This window comes from Schistosoma mansoni, chromosome 1 (assembly GCF_000237925.1).
Source record: "Schistosoma mansoni strain Puerto Rico chromosome 1, complete genome".
Classification (NCBI taxonomy): Eukaryota; Metazoa; Platyhelminthes; class Trematoda; order Strigeidida; family Schistosomatidae; genus Schistosoma; species Schistosoma mansoni.
The window spans coordinates 42,779,260-42,788,942 of NC_031495.1; positions in this window are offsets into that span (position 1 = coordinate 42,779,260).

The window sequence follows — 9,683 nt, forward strand, 5'->3', positions numbered from 1 at the left end:
CCAAAAAGAAAAATATTTGCACTAGTAAAGGTTTGGATAGTGATGTTTTGGAAACTCGAAGAAGACAATTAAGGTTAAAAGGCTGAAGAAATATTTTTTTCTACAGATCACACGTGATACTAGTTGAATATTTTATCTGTTTCTTTATTTTACTACTAACGATGATAACTGTAGTGCAAAATGAAGCGTTTTTCAATCCCCTTTTTTCGTTGAGAATCGACACTCCAACTTTCTGCTCTATCGATCCAATTAGTGTTTTGTATAAGCACCATGAGAGAGAAGACCTAGACGACGAAATATACTAGAGTAGGTATAGTGACATCCATTGTTTGATAAAACTAAGTATACGAAATATAGTTTGAAAATAACATAATAAAGAGGGACGAGCAGTGTGGAGCGAAACTAAGCTTTAAATTTAATGAAAGACTCAAACTGAAGAATAGAAAGGGATCTTAATTTATTTTTCTTTCCGGAACGATGTTATATAACCGCGCATTCATACCTTATACTGAGAAAGTTCTTGTTCTCCCTACTACGGTGAGATGTTCCCAAGTAAAGGCTTATGAGATACAGAAGACACATCTAAGGTGGGAAACACTATCTCTAAAATAACAATATATAAAACTCAGCATCTTAACAAAGTGAGTCTTTTGTCAACCTAAAACAACTCTAGACTACTATGGTGTTGCTTCTCCTGGTACTACCTCATAGATAAAATCCTTCGTTTAAAAGCTGAGTAGCGGTTTCTTCACAATAGCTTTCCATTTAGATTTGGGCTTCTGAATAGGATCAAATGCTTCATAAAAGTTACGTCAATCCAAATATCCTATTTTCTACGAATAAATACTCGTAAACTCAAACTGTTGTCACATAAGAACATACAGTATTACTTTATGTCCATGTACCACCTCATTTAAACATGGTCTATCGTTTATTTTAATGTTACAAATAATTTCAATCAGTAACTTCGCTACAATGGCGTTTTCGTTCTGTCCAAGTGGTTTCACGTAATCAATTGGTTGTTTTCGGAAACCAATAATAGAAACCAGATAGGCTGTTCGAAATTAATGCCCTTAAATTTTACACTTTGATAAAAATCATAAGACCAACAAGCATGGACTACAATAATAAAAATCTCTCTCGTCAAACTTTAGAAGCTTCTATTCAATATTCCACTGGAAATCTGTGAATTAGCTCACTATCTGTATATGAACCTGCTGTTTATAAATCGGTTGTCGATGGCCTAAAATCATCAGATAGTGTTCAACAGGGTTCTTAAACTTTATTATGATGTTTATTTATTTTTCCAAATACAAAAATCTTCATTTGTATGATGAATCATGATACATACCAGACAAAACGAAAATAAATACACAAGGTCGGATGGAAGAGCGAGAGAAAAATGTAAACACCTAAAAATGTCATTTTTTTCTTAAATAAGTTGGTGAAAGTATTCCAAAGGCTTTGAAATAATTGTTTTAACGCTTCTGTATACTTTCACTTTTCTTTTTCCGCTGTCATATGAAGAAGGACAACTTTAAAAAATACACATTTACACCAGGTTCCACATTATTAGTGTTCGTCAATAAAGAAGACACTGAATCAACAAGATGACATTCAAATAAAAAAACAAACGTGTGATAAATAAAAGTACCCAGATATCAAAAAAAGTTTGAGTTATATATATATATTTCAAACCAATGGTGCACATGGGCTCCAATATCCTGAGGGAATAAATGGCGTATAAACCAATCGTTGGTCACCGAGTACCACCGGACTGCATCTCATTACGATGCTCCACTGCCTCGTGGATCAAATCTTTAGGTCAAAGACTAAGGGTGTGTCACCGTAAGAAAACCACCTGCTTCAGTTTGGGCACCTGGGTAGTATCACAGCCCTCACACAAATCAAATGAGATTTGTGTGGCTCATATATATCTGGTGCCCCCCTGTACCAATATTCGTGTTTAAATAATAATAAATGAATGGCAAATTAATGTAAGTCCACCAACTCTTTAAGAGGTTGGAAAAGCTATAGGAAATCTGAAGCGTAGGCGAGCAGCAGGCCCTGACGGGTTTACCTCTGAGATTTTTAAGGGTGGCAGTTCAGTACTAGCAGCGAGATTGACTGAGGTCTTAGGTAGAATCTGGGAACTGGACGTAATTCCATCTGACTGGTCCCAATCACTGATTGTGCCAGTCTATAAGAAAGGACAAAAGTCCTCCTGTGACAATCACAGAGGGATCAGCAGTTTGACTAATATAGTGTCTAAAATATTAGCTTCAATAATACTTGGACGCCTAACCAAAGCTCGTGAAGAGCAGACTAGAGAAAACCAGGCTGGTTTTAGACCTGGACGTGGTTCCATAGACCCGATATTCACTCTACGTCAGGTCCTAGAACATAGACACACATTCAGACGTCCCACAATCGTAGTATTTCTTGACCTTAAGGCGGCATTTGACTCCATTGATCGTGAGGTTATACGGCGGTGTTTGTCACTGAAAGGAGTACCAAGGAAGTACATTAACCTCGAAAAGACTCTACTCGAACACAACTGGTCAAGTTAGAGCCTATGGCGAACTGAAATCAGAATTGATTACGTCAAGTGGTGTTCGTCAGGGCTGTCCACTCTCTCCATTCTTGTTTTACTTTGTCGTTGACGTGCTATGAGAAATAACACTTTCATCATATCAATTTCCAGTTGAGTGTGTCGACCGCTTCACTTATCTTGGGAGTCCTATCAGCCCTTGTGGTCTGGTGTGTGACGAAATCTCAGCACGGATACAGAAGACTAATCTAGCTTTCGTCATATATGGCGTAGGCGAGATATCTATCTACCAACCAAAGGACGGGTTCCGTCCTACTTTATGGCAGTGAAACGTGGCGAGTAAGAGTAGAGGATATTCTTTGGTTACTAGTATTCGATCATAGGTGTCTTCGAGGTATTGCTCGTATACCCTGGGACCACCAAGTAAGAAATGCAATTGTTAGGAAACGGGTACTAGGTAAAGATGGCAAATCGATTGGTGAAGTAGTGAATCTTTAACAGTTGAGATGGCTGGGACATGTGTTACGTAACCCCAACCAACGACTGCCCCGACATGAAATGTTTTATGGTGTAGGAGTAAGTTGGAAGAAAGCTAGGTGCAGCCAGACCCAAAACAGTACAAATCTATGAGGTCACTGACAAGTGGACTGAGTCATGTTGGTAGGTGTAGACTACCTGGTTGGGATCCGCGAGATGATAACAACCGATGGTTAGAGACCTTGAATGACATGGCACAAAATCGTTTGCAATGTCGCAGGTGCATCTACCCTTTATGTTCTGCCAAATTCTAATCTTCTGAAATCTGCATGTCTGTTTCTTTCTTTTTGAAGCTTCATCAAGGAACATAAATTTTGAGGAACTATGGGAAAAATCCGAAATCCTCCACAAAACACGTGCTGATTTCTCCAAAATAATTTGAAATCTAGAAGAAAAACTCTAAGCCACAAAAAATCGCGGGTTTTTCCGCGTTTTTTGAAGGAATTCGGATGGATTACCCAAAACTAATAAAATTCTCACGAGTATTGGGAAATTAGGATCCGATAAACTTATACCGAAAATCTAAAGAGACGAAAACCAACATGTAACGGCAACTTAAGAAGCATGTTTTTCACAACTACACATACAAATGAAACTCTTAAGTATCAGTTTAAAGTATATGATGAGGATACATAACAGCAGTATGCAGATAAGCTGAGAGATGCGACATAACGCACTACTCACAAATTCCGCCACATAGTTATTCCGAAAACGCGCGCCGTTTTAAAAAAAAGCAAGTGGTTTATTTGATCGCTGAATAAACTTTATTGTTTTGATCATTTATTACGTGTCAGGAATACCGTTTTCACTTTGATTGAATTTATTCCGGTCAAAGTATCCTACCGGGTTATCGTTTTTGTCCCCCAAATAGTATATCTCGGTACTTGAGTGTACATTTTTTCTATTGTATTCGTTAGCGCTTTTGGTTCTAACAATTTACAGACTTCCAATTTTGTTGATCATAAGTTTCTAATGTCCCTGGGCGTCGCTGTATCTAGTTTCTTTCTGAAAACTCTTGATTGGTGACTGGACGGTGCAGAAAAATCAATTTCCAACGACCAGGTTGTCAATACCCAGTTGAAAGCGGCATGTATTGTGACGAGTGCGAATGATGGCGCCACAAAGTTTGCACAAATCTAACGCCTACGGCTCTAAAATGGTTACGTGTGGTTTTGTCTTCAATGCTACGTGGATGCATATAGCTTGCTATCCGAGTCCATTACAATGGTAAATTGTGATGTTTAAGAGTATTTGAATTATAGTATGAACTAATAACCCCAGAAACAACGCAATTAATTCAATAAGTATTAGATGAGCACGAACGAATGTATTATATTTGGTGTTCAAAATCAAGCAGTCGTCGATTCAAAGGAATCATTGGTTCCTTCAAACAGCATATAAATGCTAACGGAAAGGGTATTGGCAAACGAGGTCGAGACACATCGGACAATGCTCAATCTGCCAATACCTTAAATGATGAAAAGTCATTTCAAATGAGCTCGGTATTGATTGACTTACATAGATCGAAGGAGAAAAGATCGACTTCAGGGAGGTTTGACAGAAATAAAAGCTGAGGGAAAGAAGTTTCTTCTTTCCCCTGTCTTCTAAATGGCAGCCATCAGGAAACTCCTAAAAAGACCTAATCATAAGGCTAGATCTGTTTCTAGCAAAAAAAACGAAAGCCTGACTACCCAAGTCGTCGGTAATCATTCTGATTCTCACATTGTGTGTGATGCGAATGTAGTTGCTACTCTGACGAAAGTTGACGAATGTGTACAGGTCGAAAACAAGAAGCGACATAATGTTATTAAAAAAACCCACCACCCCTTCAAAGTAGCTGAGAAATTAAGACCTGATCATAGTGGCAAGTCAGTTATCTCCCATAGAATGAAGGATTGTGAAAGCTCAGAAACTTAAACAGGTTTTGAATATGACATTGGGTTGATAAAGCAGCTACCAAATAAGCTGATGGATCAGTATATATCCGGAGTTACCTTGCAAACAGTTTATAGACTAAGCAATCAAATGAGCTTGAAATAGAGTCAAACCAATCTGCTTAAAATAGTATTCAAATCTCCCAACGAACGGAACGTAATACTACAGAACGGAAATAAATTCGGGGGGTCAGGAGTATTTGTGCGTAAAGACTTGCCTACCATAGCTCTTGTAAAAGGATGAGGAGCTGAAAAACAACCAAAACTACGGTTAAATGCTGGCGAGAAGGACCTTAAAATTGTGAATTTTCGGGTGGCGAGACCTCAACAGACTAATATATAGAAGCCATCCTTGGTGCAGCACGAAGTCATTTGAATGGTCTTCGGATCTGTTATACAAATGCCTGAGGCTTGCTTAACAAGCGATTGAAGCTAGGTGTTTAGACAGACTTAACAAAGTCAGATATATTCGCAGTTACAGAAAGTTGGTTGACGCAGTCTTAAGAGAATATGGGACTTGATTTTGAAGGCCTCATCTTAGGATGGGTCTTACTTACTTACTTACTTACGCCTGTTCCCCCTCGTCGAGGAGCATAGGCCGCTCACCAGCATTTTCCATCCAACTCTGTCCTGAGCCTTCCTTTCCAGTTCTTTCCAGTTCACATTCATCCTTTTCATATCGGCTTCTATTTCCCGGCGTAGTGTGTTCTTTGGCCTTCCTCTTTCCCGCTTCCCTTCCGGATTCCAAGTTAGGGATTGAGTCGTGATGCACGTTGGTGATTTCCTTAATGTATGTCCGATCCACTTCCAACGTCTTTTCCTAATTTCCTCTTCAGTATGGGTCACCTAGAAGAATTCTCCATCGAACGCTGTCCGGAGAAATTCCTTCCAGTCGTTCTAGTTGAAGTTCATTCCTTTGATACCGGCTTCCGATTCCCGATAAAGTACGTTCCCTGGACTTCTTCTTTTCCAAAAGTATAATGCAATACAAATCCATCCGTAGAAATTTAAGCACTAGATTGGAAATATGACTCTCCTTGAGAATAAAACCACAAAGGTATGTGATTACAGTTAAATTCATTTTGAGAGCTCATTATTAGTAAGAGCCTACAGAAATCAGAAGCGTAAAGGAGGAGTAGCTTTAGTCATTAGAAATACTATCTCATTTATCATTACTGATAACATATCCCGCGAGAGCGGGACGTGTGAATTAATTAGTTGTCGCTCGAAACGCAAAGGACAAGAGCTTCTTGTCGGTTTGGTTTACCTCTGTTCAAGTTGTGAGGTGAATGAGGCCTTGATAGACGGTTTCAATGCCTGATCACAACGTGGCCGACTTCTAATTCTGAGAGACTTAATGCACCTACGGTAGATTGGAAAAGTCTGAGAAATGAATTGTAAGAAAATTCCTTCGAGCAGGAACTATTTGATGCAGTCATCGCATATGCCTAAGCGCAACATTTGGAGGAAGTGACTAGGTACGACCCGGACTCTGAATCATCCTCACTAGATCTTATATTGACCAATTGTGGGGTGACGTCACAAACTCCAATTACTTGCCACTCTTACGTAAAAGTGTTCATATGGTTGTCGAAACGAGCACGCGTCAGCCCAACCCAGATCTGACGGCTGGAAAGAAAATATTGGAGATATTATACACTCAGAATCCTCAGTAGATTTGACAGGGAAGCCAGAGCACGCAATCAAGACAGCTTTGGATGTATTTCGAAATTTTCACTTGAAAGTCACTGCATCCCACATCCTTTGGACTACACCATGGTGTCCGGGAAACTCCTCATCATTGTTCCGTATAGAGGTTCGCACCTTTCTGTGTTAGAGAACAATGTGGAAAGAATAATGTTGCTGTGCACCGATTGTTATATCCTGGCGAAGATATAAGTATGAGTAATTTCCGCGAGCTATTAATGGACTATTATTCCATATATATATTCTCACTGTTTAACTATTGAGTAATTAGATTGTGTATATCTATAAGCTTCATTTTAACCTATGAACTATTACCGTATGATCTACCGTTCCAAAATTATGTTCAGTTTCCATCTGCATGGAAAACATCTCTTATCACTCCCAGATTCAAAACCGGATCACGCAGTGATATTGCTAACTACAGACCAATTAATTTGACATCCGTGCTGTCAAGAACTATGGAAAAAATAGTCCACAAACAGCTATTATCATTTTTGCTTTCGGCTAATCTGATCAGCCCATCCCAACACGGGTTTATGACCAAACGCTCCTGCTTCACATCGCATCTGGAATTTTTTGATCAAATTACCCAGAGAAGAGATGTTGGTCAGTCTGTGATAATTTTGTACTTCGACTTTAGTAAGGCCTTCGACAGCGTCCCACACAAGCTTCTTCTTCTAAAACTCTCTTCATATGGAATACAGAATCCCCTTTTATCTTGGCTCAAGTCATTTTTAGAAGAACGTAGCCAAATTGTCCGCTTTGGATCTTGCTACTCCAAACCTGTGAGTGTAACCAGTGGGGTTATACAAGGAAGTGTAATTGGTCCATTACTATTTCTCCTTTATATCAACGACGTTTGTTCCCTCTTTCAATATGGTAAACCTTTTCTTTTTGCCGATGATCTGAAAGTGGTTTATTCATTCTCATCTCCCACAAAAGAAAGCTATATTTCAACAGTAATCCAAGAAGAAATAAACAAGTTGTACGAATGGACTATTTCGTGGAATTTGCCACTTAATGTTGACAAAAGTGGATTTATTAACATTGGCCGTTGCCTTAACTTAAATCTGGCTATACACAAATATACACTGAAACCTCTCAACACTGTTCGTGACTTGGGTTTAAGATACAGCGACAGTTTGAACTTTTCGGAACACATTGCATCTCAAGTATCCAAAGCTAGAAAGCTCATCGGATTCATAATGATTAATTTCAATAATACCGAATCGAGATTATTATTATACAGAAAATGTATCTTACCAATTCTTGAATATGGTATCTTAGTTTACAGTAACTGCAGGCATAATGAGCTGAATAAAATTGAAGGTGTTCAAAGAAGGTTCACCAAAGCTATTTTAGGGTATTCGGACAACAAAGACTATCACCAAAGATGTCAACAACTAAAACTAGAACCTCTCTGGATCAGGCGTATCAAACTAAATCTTATCTTTCTCTACCGGCTTCTTAACGGTATTTCTTACTCTTTTCTATCTACCCCATCATACTCTATGATACCGTCCCACAATCTACGCAATAAGGAAAATATTCTAGCGATTCCAAAAACCCACACAAATTTACGCCAGAATTTTTTCGTTATTCGCTATTCAACCATCTGGAATAGACTACCAATGAACCTCCGATGCAGTGAAACTATAATCCGGTTCCGAAGTCTTCTTGATGACTTTCTTTCCGAAAGTGGATTGTGTCACCTTTTGAATATTAGCGTGCTTAACAACGATTTATACAAAAATGGTCCGTCATCTATCTAACTGACTGAAAAGCAAAGTGAAACCTTTGAAACTTTTCACGTCTATTTCACTTTATTTTATATTTATCTGATTATACAAAGTCTGCTTATGTTCGTATTTATAATTACTACTGTTATTAATATCATTATTGGTCTTTCGACACATTAGATATTCATTTCATCTCTTCTTGTCCATCTAAACATATTTTATCCAAAGTCTACAATTAGAAACAAAAAACTTCTATGTTCCACTTAAACAAATAATTTTTTTTCCTTCTAAATAAATATTCTTAAGATTACGAAGCTTTGGATTAAAGCAATAACTTGTGTTACGCTGAATTCAACTTATCAGTCTCTTTTTATCTTCACTATGTATATACACCTCATACACATTGATTATCTTTTGCACTTAATTGAAACTTTCAGAGCATCACCCAAAACTATGACTGTGCTCGCACAAACACTTATTCTAACGTCATATCTTACCGCAATAATAAGTTATTTACTTATTAATTTATTCTGTTTTATTTTATTTTTATTACTCGTTTTTGCTATACATACATAGTTGTTTATTCTTGTTCTGCGTTAAGATATTTACGTCTTCCGCGCTTCCTTTATTTCTATTTCCTTAGTTTCTTCCTTTCCTCCTTCAAAATCAATTCAAAATTCTTGCTAATTACACAGAACCTCATTTATTATTACTATTCTATTATTAATATTTTATTTTTCCTTCCTTTCTCAAACATGGCATATGTACTGTTAAAATTATTGAAAATTGTGTATTATTGCATTTTTGAAGAAATCCGAAATGGTTTCTTCACAGCACTTATGTACCCATAAGGTGTTTGTGAATAATAATAATACTGTATACCATGTTCACAGACACATTTGGCTTGATCTTATACAAATATTATTTTCTGTTTTATGGTGTGATGCGGTCTGTTTGTTTAGTATATAAACCACGTATGCTTGAAATCAATGATTAGCATAGATTCACATAGCAGAAGCTGCGATTGGTGTTCTGGACTCAATTGGAAGGACTAGGCGGACAAAGGACCAATAAGAACGCTAGACTTCTCATACTGGTCGAACGTCATTGATTTGTCACAGTGTTAAGATCGAAAAAGTCGCGTTTCGATTGATGGACAATTCATGTGATTAGAGCCGGACATAAAAATCAATAACGAATTGTCATACGCGCGGA